Source organism: Erythrolamprus reginae, chromosome 6 (assembly GCF_031021105.1).
Source record: "Erythrolamprus reginae isolate rEryReg1 chromosome 6, rEryReg1.hap1, whole genome shotgun sequence".
Classification (NCBI taxonomy): domain Eukaryota; kingdom Metazoa; phylum Chordata; class Lepidosauria; order Squamata; family Dipsadidae; genus Erythrolamprus; species Erythrolamprus reginae.
In genome coordinates this window covers 37,160,147-37,175,247 of record NC_091955.1, presented here as the reverse complement: position 1 = coordinate 37,175,247, position 15,101 = coordinate 37,160,147, and the positions used below count along the sequence as shown (strand labels likewise).

The following is a 15,101-nucleotide window of genomic DNA, read 5'->3' as shown; positions in this document are numbered from 1 at the left end:
TGCCTACTCCTCCTTTTTATTCATTCTTCTTAAAAGAAACAAAAAACCCTTATACAACTTTTTCCTAATTATGAAAAAAATGTCCCTTCTTTTTTATTAAAAGAAATTAATAATAAAATAAAACCAAAATCTATTACTATTAAAACTAAAACAACCAGAAAAACCAAAAACACAACTATTAATAAATCCATGCTTTAAAATCTTCATTTATTAAATATTTATCATAGTATTATAGTAATCTAATAATACTATGAAAATCTATCTGAACACCAATGCATCAATTAATATATTTCCATATTTACTTTTCTATATTTCATTCAATATTTCCAAGCTCAATTACTTTTCAGGCACATACTATTATTAACTTTCATCAATCCTCTACATTTCCAAGTATATTTTAAATTCATAATGCAAACTCATAAAAGCATACAGTACATATAATAAACCCCTTATTTATCCTATGTATCTTCCATTAATTTTACCTATGTAATTCTACATAGTTCTAAAATTCTAATCCAATTTTACAAATTAATACATCCTAATATTAAAAAACAAAATTAAATTTAAAAAAAATTAAACATATATGAATTTCAGACTTCTTCCCCCTCTCTAAATACATTCCCATTTTGTTTTTTACTTTAAAATAAGGTATGTGCAGTGTGCACAGGGATTTGTTCATAGGGGTTTTTTTATAGTCCGGCCCTCCAGCAGCCTGAGGGACAGTGAACTGGCCCCTGTGTAAAAAGTTTGGAGAACCCTGCCTAAATATATTTTTTACCATCAAGAAACCATGTTAACCATGATAAAACCTTGTTTTTATCTTCTTTGTTAATCAAACTAATTTATGAGTGGAAATACAAAGGTACATGTTCTACTTACAAGCCCAAATTCGAGATACAAGCGCCAAGGAGCTGTCTCCTGAAGCCAAACGCTAACTTCCGCGTTCGGCTTCAGGAGACAGCTGCGAAGCGGCGCGCGTGTTTTAAAAGGTTGCAGCCGGCCTGGGGGGCTCGGGGGGGTGCTTGCAGCTTTCTTTCTTGCTCTTTTTCTTTCTCTCTTTTACCTTCCCTTCCTCTATTTCTTCTTTTCTTTCTCCTTCCCACCTTCTTCCCTCCCTCCCTCCCTTCACTCATTCCTCTCTTACTCTCCCCTTTCATAAGTTTCCTTGCTTCCTTCCTCTGTTCCTGTCCCTTCCCCCTTTCTTTCTTTCTTTCTTTCTTTCTTGCTCTTTTTCTTTCTCTCTTTTACCTTCCCTTCCTCTATTTCTTCTTTTCTTTCTCCTTCCCACCTTCTTCCCTCCCTCCCTCCCTTCACTCATTCCTCTCTTACTCTCCCCTTTCATAAGTTTCCTTGCTTCCTTCCTCTGTTCCTGTCCCTTCCCTCTTTCCTTCCTTCCTTCCCACCCTCCGTCCATTCATTCACCCATTCCTCTCTTGATCGCTTAAAGCCGGTCCCTGGTGCAAAAAGGGTTGGGGACCTCTGTCCTACAGGATTGGGTGGCAGAGAAGTTGAACATATGTAAATTTAAAAGTTTAAGAAAGTTTACAAGTTAAGTGAAAGAAACTTCATTATTCATTTATATGTACATGTACATTTCTTCATTAAAAACATGTCTTTCTGCATAATTTAGACTAACTTTGTGAGTTTTTTGAGGGCTGGAACCAATTAAAATTATTTACATTAATTCCTATGGGGAAAAGTCGTTCGAGATAAGAGCTGCTCGACTTAAGAGCCCAGGTCCGGAACGAATGAAACTCGTATCTCGAGGTACCACTGTATTATGTTCACAGAAGGCTTCATTTTAACAGAAGGCTACAATTGTTTGCATGTTTCTTTGGCTATAAATGCCAACCAGCAGTGGAATTTATTAAACATCTTGCTAAATATCTGTCCCATCACTAAAGTATCAAACATTTGCTGATTCCTCTAGTTCAAAGTTTCGAAATGTATATTAGGATATTACTTCAATTTTATAAGAGTTCTGTTTTAAGAGAACTGTCTGAGACAGCTTATTTACAATGTAAATAAGAGGCTGCCACAAAGAAGGGGGAGTCAAGTTATTCTCCAGAGCACCTGTAGGACAAGAAGCAGTGAGTGGAAACTAATCAAGGAGAGAAGCAACTTGGAAGCAAGGAGTGAATGTGAGAACAATTAATCCATGGAACTACTTGCCTCTAGAAGTTGTGAATGCTCAAACACTGGAAGTTTTAAAGAAGATGTTGGATACCCACTTGTCTGTAGGGTTTTCTGCCTAAGCAGGGGGTTGGACTAGAAGACCTCCAAGGTCCCTTCCATCTTGGTTATTAGAAAATGTTTCACATTTTAAAATATCTGTACAAGCCACAAGAGACATCTCTTTAGAGGAACATCTTCCCACCTTGTAGACAATACTTCCAGAAACTGGGAATAACCATAAACAACTTCTACATCTAGTATCCAATATCCAGTATCTAGTTCAGGAAACACAGATCAGTTTAACATGCCTTGATTGTTAACGAATTATGTAGAACTTTCAGCTGACTTGCACCTAAGGAGGTTGTTTTGATTTTTTGTTTTTTGCAAAAGCAAAACCAACATCATTTAGAAGCAATTACAAATGCCTTCAATGAGAATTTAAAAAATACAATATCCAATTAGAAAAAGCCATACTTTTCTCTCCTTCTTTCTTCCCCGCTCCTTCCCCATGGTGGAAATCCAATCCAGTCAGTTTTAAAATCACGTGCCGCATTTTGGAGTCGGGGGAGGGGGGAAATTAGCCAGCTGGGCTTTTCTCTTTCTCGTGAGGGTAGAAATCCAATCCAGTCAGTTCTTAGTCATCCCGCATTTTGGAGTCGGGGGAGGGGGGAATTAGCTGGCTGGGCTTTTCTCTTTCTCTCTACGGTAGAAATCCCATCCAGTCAGTTTTTAAAATCGCACCGCATTTTGGACTGGGGGGAGGGGGGAATTAGCCGGCTGGGCTTTTCTCTTTCTCTCTAGGGTGGAAATCCAATCCAGTCAGTTTTTAAAGTCATCCTGCATTTTGGAGTGAGGGGGAGGGGGGAATTAGCCGACTGGGCTTTTCTCTTTCTCTCTAAGGTGGAAATCCAATCCAGTCAGTTTTTAAAGTCATGCCGCATTTTGGAGTGGGGGAGGAGGGGGGAAATTAGCTGGCTGGGCTTTTCTCTCGAGGGTGGAAATCCAATCCAGTCAGTTTTAAAGTCATGCCGCATTTTGGAGTCGGGACAAATGATCAAGGTCTGATCTCATAATTCCTATCATCCTTTTCCTCCCACTCAGGACTGTATGACTGTAATTTGTTGCTTGTATCCAAATGTTATCAAATGTCTTTATTTTTTCATTTTATTTTGTGTTAAAAAATAATTCATAAGAAATATTCATAAGAAAAAAATTAGTAATAAATAATGATAATGATAATGATAATTATTTATTTATTTATTTATTTATTTATTTATTAGATTTGTATGCCGCCCCTCTCCACAGACTCGGGGTGGCTCACAACAATAATAAAACAATGTATGACAAATCTAATATTTAAGTAACTAAAAAACCCATATTAAAAAGCAAAACATACACACAAACTTATCATGCATAAATTGTATAGACCTGGGGGGAGGGGATATCTCAATTCCCCCATGTCTGACAACAGAGGTGGGTTTTAAGAAGTTTATGAAAGGCAAGGAGGGTGGGGGCAATTCTGATCTCTGGGGTCGGGGCCGCCACAGAGAAGGCTCTTCCCCTGGGTCCCGCCAAACGACATTGTTTAGTCGACGGGACCCGGAGAAGGCCAACTCTGTGGGAACTAACTGGTCGCTGGGATTCGTGCGGCAGAAGGCGGTCCCGGAGGTATTCTGGTCCGATGCCATGAAGGACTTTATAGGTCACCAGTTCCGGTGGGGCAGCAAGGAGGAGGGGAGGAACGGCTGCTCCCTGAGACAATGGGTGAAACATCTCGGATATAGGCAATAAATCATGTCAGCGAGCTTACTCCTTAGCAAATTTGGCTGGGTGAGTTGTTTCTGTTTCTGAAGCTCCCTGCTCGACGTCTTCCCTTGCAATCAGAGAGCTGCCTGGACTGCAAAAGATCGGGAGGCAGTCAGCTGTGCTGTGGAAAATGGCAGCCGCTGTTTAGGATTTGCTGTCTCATTGACCCATGCTGCTTTAAGATTTAAGATTGATTGCTGCTGCTTTAAGATTGATTGAGCGGTGGGAGATCGAGTTAATAAGAAGCCTCAGGTTTGGTGGATTGGATGGAAGGGACATTGCCGATCCTATTCAAGGCCCCCCGGGTGGACCTAGACGCTGGAGCACTTGGTGTTGGAAGGTCTGCCAGATGATGGGCCTACGAGAGAGACTGGGCCTGGCTGTGGCGGTGGAAAAGATGGTCGCGAGAGAGGAGAGAAAGCCGAGGGCAATGTCAAGGTTGCATTGAGGCTGCGTGGGATCTCCCAGGAGCATTCGGAGGTGTTTTGAGGGCGATTGGAGGGTGATTGGAGGTGTTGGGAGTGTTTGGGAACATTGGGAGGCCATGCCAAGCCGCTGGACAAGTGGGAGTTGGAGGTGTCGCCCGAAAGCAGCGGTGTTACTGGGATCTAACTGGAGGCTAACCAGCGAAGAACGGAGGTGCTACGAGAACCAGGATAGAAAGAAAGACCTGGGAGTGCCGACCGGTGGCAGCGGCTGGCACCAAAGAGCCTGGAAGACAGGGTAATTAACAACTGGCATACCCAGGATTCGGACATCTTCCCCCCTGGACATCTCCCCCCCCACTTCTAGGGGGCATTGAATTAATTTTAGATCCTAAGCAACTCTTGACTTTACCATTGAGAACTTGGCACCATTTTTGCTACTTTGCTGCTGACCTTATTTAATCTAATGAACTGATGTATTGTATATGTATTGTCAGAGAGGCCGTAAGTGGTGGTTGAAATATAGAGAAAGATATAGAAACCTGCCTCAGAGACTCTGGAGGACAGAATTTATATACCTAGGATTTTGCAACTCCCTTTTGAATTGTGCCAAATGGAACATTGAACATTTGGAGTCCACCTTGAGAATTGGTGCTATCTTTGACTGCTGATTAATGAACTTTAATTTATTTCCTATTTCCTGAACTTTTAATTTTTATTATTAATTTTAGATTTTTTAATATTAATATTACTAGTAATTAATTAATTTTTAATTTTTAAATTATGGATAATTGGGGTGGGTTTAATTATATGTATGGAATGAGTGGAATGGTATGAATGGGATGGGTGGGGTCGGTGGGATTATGGTATGGATGGGGTAAATGGGAATGATATGAATGATTTAAATGGCCAACCTGATGAGAGAGAGGCAGGAGGGGAGGAGGCACCGATCTCTGGGGTGGCAGAGGGTTGGAATATTCCAGTGTTGCTGGAGAGAGGCAGATATGGCGGGAACCACAGAATTAGTTGTTCCAGGGGAAGGAGAGATTGTTGCTTAATAATGATCCCTCGTTCGGGCTCTGTGAGCTCAACTTAGGGTACTGGTGATGAGTGTAACTCTGGCCCTGGGCTCAGGCTGCTGCTGCTCAATGCCAGGTCGGTGGTAAATAAAGCTCTCCTCATCCAGGATTTGATCCTGGATGGGGAGTCCGACCTGGCAGTTCCTCTCTCTGAAATTTGCCCAGCCGGGTTTCATATATGGCACCAGCCTTGACCTCAGGGATGGGGGGGGAGGAGTGGCTATTATAGCCAGGGAGAGCCTTTGCCTATGTAGACTCATTGCTCCAGAGATTGCAGGTTGTGAGTCCCTCCTAGTGAAGTTAGACTTAGGGGTTCAGGTGGGCTTGTTGCTCACGTACCTGCCTCCCAGCTGCGTGTCAACAGCCCTGCCTGTGCTGCTCGAGGATGTGGCCGGGTTGGCGGTGGGATTCCCCAGACTCATTGTCTTGGGGGATTTTAACCTACCGTCGCTCGGCGAAACCTCTGGATTAGCACAGGAATTCATGGCCACCATGACCGCCATGGACCTGACTCAAGCAGTACAGGGTCCGACTCACAAGGGGGGGCACGCACCCGACATGGTATTCCTCTCTGGGCAATTGAGTAATGGTCTGACATTAAGGGGCTTAGAAGTGTTGTCTTTGTCATGGTCAGACCATTTTCTACTGCGGCTTGACTTCTTGGCTCCAATCCTTCCCCGCAGGGAGGCGGAACCGATTAGGCAGTTCCGCCCCAGACGCCTCATGTGACCCAGAGGGCTTTCAAAGGGCGCTTGGGGTTATTCCAGAGACACTCATCCACGGTTCGGCGGAGTCTCTTGCTGAGGCCAGAAACAAGGCTGCAGTGGAGGCTCTTGACCGGATTGCACAATTGCGACCTCTCTGCGGTACTAGACCTCATCGAGCTCCATGGTTCAACGAGGAGCTCCGGGAGTTGAAACGCCAAAAGAGACATCTAGAGAAGCGCTGGAGGAAGAGTAAGTCTGAATCCGATCGAACACTTGTAAGAACTTTTATTAAGACTTACAAAGTGGTGCTCAAGGCTAAAAGATGCACGTATCATGCCGCCTTGATTGCATCAGCGGAATCCCGCCCGGCTGCTCTGTTTAGGGTGACCCACTCCCTTCTTAACCGGGGGGAGTTGGGGAGCCCTTGTAGAGTAGCGCCGAGGATTTTAACAAGTTTTTCGCTGATAAAATCGCTCGGATCCGGGTGGACCTCGACTCCAATTGGACTACAGAGTCGACTGACAATGAGTTAGTCGACGTGCCTGGGGCTTGTACTTGTCCACCTGTCTGGGAAGAGTTTGATCTGGTGACACCTGATGAAGTGGACAAGGCCATTGGAGCTGTGAGTTCCGCCACCTGTTTACTGGATCCATGTCCCTCCTGGCTGGTTTCTGCTTGTGCGCCCCCTCCTCAAGAAGCCTTCCCTGGACCCAGCAATTCTTAACAACTATCGTCCAGTCTCCAACCTTCCCTTCCAACGAAGCAGTGGAAGTGATGTGCCGGTGCCTGGAGGCTGTTGGGGCCTGGATGGGTGTCAACAAACTCAAACTCAACCCAGACAAGACGGAGTGGCTGTGGGTTTTGCCTCCCAAGGACAATTCTATCTGTCCGTCCATTACCCTGGGGGGGGAATTATTGACCCCCTCAGAGAGGGTCCGCAACTTGGGCGTCCTCCTCAATCCACAGCTCACATTAGAAAAACACCTTTCAGCTGTTGCGAGGGGGGCGTTTGCCCAGGTTTGCCTGGTGCGCCAGTTGCGGCCCTATTTGGACCGGGAGTCATTGCTCACAGTCACTCATGCCCTCATCACCTCGAGGCTCGACTACTGTAATGCTCTCTACATGGGCTACCTTTGAAAAGTGTTCGGAAAGTTCAGATCGTGCAGAATGCAGCTGCGAGAGCAATTATGGGCTTCTCTAAGTATGCTCATATTACTCCAACACTCCGCAGTCTGCATTGGTTGCCGATCAGTTTCCGGTCACAATTCAAAGTGTTGGTTATGACCTATAAAGCCCTTCATGGCACCGGACCAGAATATCTTCGGGACCGCCTCCTGCCGCACGAATCCAGTGACCGGTTAGGTCCCACAGAGTCGGGCTTCTTCGGGTCCCGTCGACTAAACAATGTCGTCTGGCGGGACCCAGGGGAAGAGCCTTCTCTGTGGGGGCTCCGACCGTCTAGAACCAGCTCCCCCCTGAGATTAGGATTGCCTCCACCCTCCCTGCCTTTCATAAACTCCTTAAAACCCACCTCTGTCGTCAAGCATGGGGGAACTAAAACATCTCCCCCTTGCCCATGTTGTTTTGTCGTCTGATTGATTGACTGTGTGTCTGTTTTATTATATATATTGGGATTGTTTTATGATTTTTTTTTTAAATTTAACATTGTAATTAGATTGGTGGGAATTGTATTTGTTACTATGTACTGTTTTTATTATTGTTGTGATAAAGTTTCCGAGTTTCCGGAGAGGGGTGGCATATAAATCCAATAAATCTAATCTAATCTAATCTAATCTTTATGGGGAAGTTAGTTGGTGGTGGCGCTCCAGCTCCAACGGTCCTTGGAAGAAGCTGATTATCTAGGCCCTCAGTGGGCCCGGGACAGGGGTTTATGCTCTGTCCTGGTGCTTCACGACCTCTCAGCGGCTTTAGATACCATCGACCATGGTATCCTTCTGCGCTGGCTGGAGGGGTTGGGAGTGGGAGGCACTGTTCTTCAATGGTTCTCCTCCTACCTCTCCGATCGGTTGCAGTCAGTGTTAGTGGGGGGTAAGAGGTCGACCCATAGGCTTCTCCCTTGTGGGGTACCTCAGGGGTCGGTTCTCTCTCCCCTACTATTTAATATCTACATGAAACCACTGGGTGAGATCATCCAAGGGCATGGGGTGAGGTATCATCAATATGCAGATGATACCCAGCTTTACATCTCCACCCCATGTCCAGTCAGTGAAGCAGTGGAAGTGATGTGGCGGTGCCTGAAGGCTGTTGGGGTCTGGATGGGTGTCAACAGACTCAAACTCAACCCTGATAAGACAGAGTGGCTGTGGGTTTTGCCTCCCAAGGACAATTCCATCTGTCCATCCATAACCCTGGGGGGGAATTACTAACCCCCTCAGAGAGGGTCCGCAACTTGGGCGTCCTCCTCAATCCACAGCTCACATTAGAGAAACATCTTGCAGCTGTGGCGAGGGGGGCGTTTGCCCAGGTTCGCCTGGTGCACCAGTTGCGGCCCTATCTGGATCGGGAGTCACTGCTCACAGTCACTCATGCCCTCATCACCTTGAGGCCCGACTAGTGTAATGCTCTCTACATGGGGCTCCCTTTGAAAAGTGTTTGGAAACTTCAGATTGTGCAGAATGCTGCCGCCAGAGCATTCATGGGCTTCCCTAAATATGCCCATGTCACACCAACACTCCGCAGTCGGCATTGGTGGCGATCAGTTTCCGGTCGCAATTCAAAGTGTTGGTTATGACCTATAAAGCCCTTCATGGCACTGGACCAGATTATCTCTGGGACCGCCTTCTGCCGCACGAATCCCAGCGACCAGTTTGGTCCAACAGAGTGGGCCTTCTCCGGTTCCCATCAACTAAACAATGTCGTTTGGCGGGACCCAGGGGAAGAGCCTTCTCTGTGGTGACCCCAACCCTTTGGAACCAACTCCCCCCAGAGATTAGAATAGCCCCCATCGTCCTTGCCTTTCGTAAGCTCCTTAAAACTCACCTCTGCCGTCAGGCATGGGGGAACTGAGATATTCTTTCCCCGTAGGCTTCTACAATATATGCATGGTATGTTTGTATGTATGATTGGTTTTACTGTATAACAAGAATTTTTGGCTGTTTTAGCACATGCTCTTTTTACCACTGTTGTTAGCCGCCCCGAGTCCACGGAGAGGGGCAGTATACAAATCCCATAAATAAATAAATAAATAAACAAACAAACAAACAAATAAATAAATAAATAAATGCAGTAATACCTCGTATTATGAACCTAATTGGTTCCGGAAGGAGGTTTGTAAGGCAAAAAGTTTGTAACACGAAACAATGTTTCCCACTGAAAACAATGTAAAAGTGATTAATGCGTGCAAGGGGGGGGAGGAAAATCCCGAAATGGTGCTCCACTGGGCGTCGCCACCCAGCTGTCACCTTTTATAACACCCGGGGAGCTTCTCGGCGTTCTCCCGAACCCAAACCCAGAAGTTCAGGTTCGGGTTCCGGAGGTTGCCGAGAAGCGCCCGGCTGTTTCAGAAGGTTACAGCCGGGTGGTGCCATTTTCGGCCGATCTGGAGGCTGGACAGGAGATGGGGAATCCCAATAGGGAATTCCATGGGTGGAGGTTTGACCTCACGAAGACATCCTTCCTGGTTGGCCGAAACGTGACCTCCGAGTTTGTGTAGAGGGGCGGCATATAAATCCAATAAATCTAATCTAATCTAATCCAGGAAGGTCATCTTCGTTACGTCAAAGCTCCGCCCATGGAATTCCCTATTGGGATTCCCCACCTCCTTTCCAGCCTCCAGATTGGCCGAAAACACCGCCGCCGATCGCAAAAACAGCGCTCCGCTGAGCGCCACCGCTTGGCTGTAACCTTCTGAAACAGCCGTCCGCTTCTCTGCAGCCTCCGGAACTCGCACCCAAACCCGAACTTCCAGGTTCGGGTTCGGGAGAACGTCGAGAAGCCCCACTGCTGTTTAAGAAGGTGACAGGCAGGCGGCGGCACTTCTTGGCGGCCTCCCGAACCTGAACCCGAAAAGTTCGGATTTGGGTTTGGGTTCGGGAGAACACCAAGAAGCTCCCCGGCTCTTTTAAAAGGTGACAGCCGGGCGGCGGCGGCCAGCGGAGCGCCATTTTGCGATCTGCGGTGGGTTCGTAAGGCGAAAAAAAGTTCGTAGGAAGAGGCAAAAATTTTTTGAACCCCAGGTTCGTATCTCGAAGTGTTCGTATCACGAGGGGATCGTATCACAAGGTACCATTGTAGTAGTATTATTATTATTATTATTATTATCAATAATAATAATAATAATAATAATTATTATTATTATTATTATATTTGTAGGCCACCCTTGTCTGAAGACTCCCATGGAAGTCCCCGCATAATCTCTTTTTTCTCTTTAAATAGGGCTGGGCCTATGACTCATGGCTTGGTCGGCTCGGTCTGGGTATTTGCACATTTCTCATATTTCCCAGGGTGGCATGGTATACAGTTTTGGTTGGGAATGGCTTTGGAAAAAGCCGATTATCTAGGTCCTCAGCAGTCAGGATTCAGGTCCGGCTACAGTACGGAAACTACTTTGGTCGACCATGGTATCAGTTTCCGGTCACAATTCAAAGTGTTGGTTATGACCTATAAAGCCCTTCATGGCATCGGAACAGAATATCTCTGGGACCACCTTCTGCTGCACGAATCCCAGCAACCAGTTAGGTCCCACAGAGTTGGCCTTCTCTGGGTCCCATCGACTAAACAATGTCGTCTGTCGGGACCCAGGGGAAGAACCTTCTCTGTGGCGGCCCCGACCCTCTGGAACCAGCTCCCCCTGGAGATTAGGATTGCCCCCACCCTCCTTGCCTTTCGTAAACTCCTTAAGACCCACCTCTGCCATCAGGCATGGGGGAATTGAGACATCTTCCCCAGGCCTATATAGTTTATGTTGTGTGTATGTTTTTTAAATTATGGGTTTTTAGTTTTTTAAATATTAGATTTGTATTTTACATTGTTCTCTGCCATGGCTGTGAGCCGCCCCGAGTCTACGGAGAGGGGCGGCATACAAATATAATAAATACAAATACAAATACAAATATTTGATATATGCTTGTATCGTGCCATTTTCTCAGTCTTTTCTTTTCTTTTGATGCTTCTAGTTCTGATTTTGATAAATTCACTTTTGAACTTTTACAAAAAGGACTCTGAGTTTTATTTGTCTTACATTCTGATTGGCGGCTTGACAGGCTCCCCCCTTCCACTCGCCTCTGGCCCTTCCATTCAGCTCATTCATCCTAGTCCCACTCTCCGTCCATTCATACACAATCATTTGTCATTAAGAATTAATCCCCCTATAAAATAGTTTAAAAACAACACAATAAAAACCCATCTTTCTATAAAATTACCTCCGTAAATTAATTAAAGCAACCTCTCATTCAAACTTCCTGACATATACCCCCAAGCACATCCACACCCTTATTTAAAATACCAGCTCCAATTAAGATACTAAATATAAAAACATAATTAAATTAAATCAGGATTTAAGATGGTATAACTCTTATCCAGCCAGGCATAGTCTCCAGTTCTTCTGGTATAAGGAGAAAAAGTTCTATTATCCTTCTTCCTAAAAGTCCTAAGAGTCCTGAGATATTGCAGCATTAAATGAGGAACAAATTGAATTTCAACATGCAATTCTGGACAATCGAACTGCTATAGATTTTTTATTGTTAATACATCATTTGGATTGTGAATAATAAATCTCAGATTGTAAAACATCAATAAGATAATTTGAAAGAATTGGCTTCTCAGATTCAAGAGGATGTATTACCTACTTGATGGGATGCTTTATGGTCTTGGCTCAGAGTTGTTATTCATTATGCTCTTGGTATTCTTGTTATACTTATTTGCTTTTGTTGTTTTATGCAATGTCTGTCTTCCAATATGAGCAATTTAATAATGTATATGATAATTATCAATCTGAGTATGAGGATACTACCTTAAATAAAACAGGCTCACCTATACGCTTGACATGATCTGTCTGTAAGTTGTATATTAACCATTTATCACATTGTTACTAATTAGCTATCTTTGGAATAAATCAATCATTGTAATTGTGTGCACAAGAAGATTACTATAAGAATAAACACAGCTGACCAAGAGGAGAGACCACTTAGTTTGGGAAGCTTTGCTTAAGAATACTTAGCCATGATTACTATAAATTTACAAAACCAAATTTTTAAAATCAAAAATATTTCTTCCTTTCTGAATATATTTTATATGTTATTTCAGTTTATGAATGGTTATGAAAGGTCATCTCAAAAATTGGAGACTCAAAAAGGTAAAGAAAAAAGTTAAAGACATGTTATGAGATTAATAAAAATGGGTGGAAAACAAATTTTCAATTTGGCATTAAATGCAGCAGTGGTGCTCTTTTACACATGGTCCAGCTGGGGTACAGGGGCTAGCCTCTCCAAGCAGGATGTGTGAGGCGAGCAGGAAAGACCGCACAGTTTTCCATGCAGGAGAATGAGGAGAGCCCCTCTCCAAGGACTCAGAGTGGCTCATAACAAACAATACAATATACAAATCCAATATTAAAAACAATATTTAAAACCCTTATTAAGAACAATCATGCAATCCAAACAAATCATACATAAAGTGGAACAGCCGAGGGTGTTGTGGTTGGCTCAGGGCCAGTTCCTGCTCCAAGGACTGTGGGAGTTGGTTTGGGAGAATCCTCACATTATCAGAGACCGGTTTTGCTGCCAACAGCTTCGGATAGTGAGGATTCTGTGTCAAGGGCAGATTCTGGGACTGAAGCAGGATCGGATGATGAGGTAGTTACAGGCAGCCCATTAGCTAATGACCCCATTAGTGAAACATCAGTAGATTCAGAGGAAGAGGGATTCATAGATGCTCGCAGGCCGCAGGTTTATGACAAGAAGGGAACAACTGCACAAGTATTATAGAAAATAAGGGAGAACACCTGTGGCTGGGGCAATTAGGCTAATGGGGCTGCTGATAAATTGCCAGCGTCACTGAGAGCATGCATGGGAGATTATCTGTTTTGTGAGAGACGAGTACTGTTTGATTTTGAACTGTTTCAGGATTTACCAGGACTTTTTGAATATTTCACAGTTAAGTACAGCTTGAGGACCCTTGAAGGGGGGTGGCTGTGACGTCTTCACAGCTGCCTTTATCTGTTCTGCTTTTGTTTTTCACAGCATTCCAGACTTTTGATTTGTGAGAGAGCACTTTGGCTGATTAAAGTGCATTTGTACAATGTTTTTCTTTCGATAAACTGACTCTTTGTTTACTTTACAACAGTGTGTGTGTTTGAATTTATACTTCGGACTTAATTGGGGCTCGTAACTTGAAACCCGGCATAACAGAATAATCTCCCACCTTTCAGACACACACTGATCAAGTTTTGTGGCCTGTTCTTGTTTGTTTTTGCTTTTCCTGCATTTGTTTTTGCAATGGCTGCTGGCATGGCTTTCAGATCACAGAGAAGGAGGAGAGAAAGGTAGTGCTATTTACATTTTGTATTTTTTGAATTCAATGAGGTGGGGCAGATATTACTGGCTGTTAGGGACAATTTTATTGGCAATTTGTGTTCAAGCACAGATGACGCACAAATCATATCCATAAACCAAAATCAGCAAAGTTTGGTAGCAATAGGGGTTGTTGATTTTCTTGCTAAGTACTTGTATTTCAATACATTGTTAAGATGACTGGCTTGGTGCAGTGTAACACTTGTTTGGCTGTTGTGTTCCGTAGTACTTTGTGGAACTTGGGGTGCTGCCCTCTTTGCATAAGGACATCTAGTTTATATGGTGAGATCTCTAGATTGCAGTCCTTAGTTTGTAGCTTGCAGTCAGAAGTGGAAAGATTGTCCTAGCCACGTGCTGTAATGCAGCCATGTGTGCAGCCTCCACTTCCACAGCACCCCCCGAGGAGGAGGGTTGTGTGGACAACTGTCGGTTCAGGAAGATTACGTGCAGTGGAGCAAAAACATAGCAATTTTGGTCTCTCTGTATCAAATTCCTATAATGTTATTGCGGATTTAAATAGTAAGGATGTTGTAGATATTAGCAAGGCCCCTCAGGCGGAGAATGAAAGGATGTTCAAGGGGGAATTTGTTGTAAGTGAGGTGCATAGCGGAAATAAAAAGAGGACACATTTTCTTGTGGGTGACTTGACTGTTAGAGGTGTTGATTTGGGACAGAGTAAGGATGGGGTGAAGCTGATGAGGTGTCTCCCAGGGGCCACTGCCAGCAGGGACAGGAGGCGGATTACAAACATTGTCAAGGCTGTGAGTAAAGGTAATAACGTTGATGTGGTGGTGCATCTTGGCACAAATGATTTGTGCCAGAGAAATGTTAATGTAGTAAAAATATATTTTCAATGTCTAAGTGTGGAGCTGGGTAAAATAACTGATTCAGTGACTTTCTCAGAGGTGTTACCAGTTTGTGGCCAGGAGGATAAAACAACTTGTATCAGAGAGTTTAATGTGTGGTTAAGGCAGTGGTGTAAAGCTGAAGGTTTTGGCTATGTCAGTCATTATGTCAGTAGGTGGTCTAATAGGGAGTTGTTTAAGAGGGATGTTTTGCATCCATCATACAGAGGTATCCAGGTGCTCGGTGAGGAATTCAGAACCTTTTTGGACAGGCATTTAAACTAGGTAAAGGGGACAGAGATGTAACTGATGTGGATGATTTCTGTCCCCGACCAATGAGGATAAATCAGTTTCTGGAAGCTTATGAAAAGGGAGCTGTAAATAAAATAGATGTAGTTGTTGATGATAAGGGGCAAACTAATAATAAAAATAACGTTCTCCGGGTAATGTGCACGAATGCTCGAAGCTTGAGCAACAAGCTCTGTGAGTTAATGGCCATAATATCTAGAGATAATTTGGATCTGGTTGCCATAAC

General features: G+C 44.2%; 1 protein-coding gene across 2 annotated transcripts in view; it reads right to left on the bottom strand.

Annotated features, from left to right (window-relative positions):
- Positions 1-2,879, bottom strand: part of CNTN1 (contactin 1) — a 760,044-nt gene extending 757,165 nt beyond the window's left edge. The window contains exon 1 of one of the 2 annotated variants that reach the window (XM_070755541.1): positions 2,650-2,879. The gene's annotated coding sequence lies outside the window, so the exon portion shown is untranslated. The remainder of the gene's footprint in view (positions 1-2,649) is intronic. The other variant, XM_070755544.1, reaches the window with a different exon arrangement.
- Positions 2,880-15,101: the final 12,222 nt, after the last annotated feature.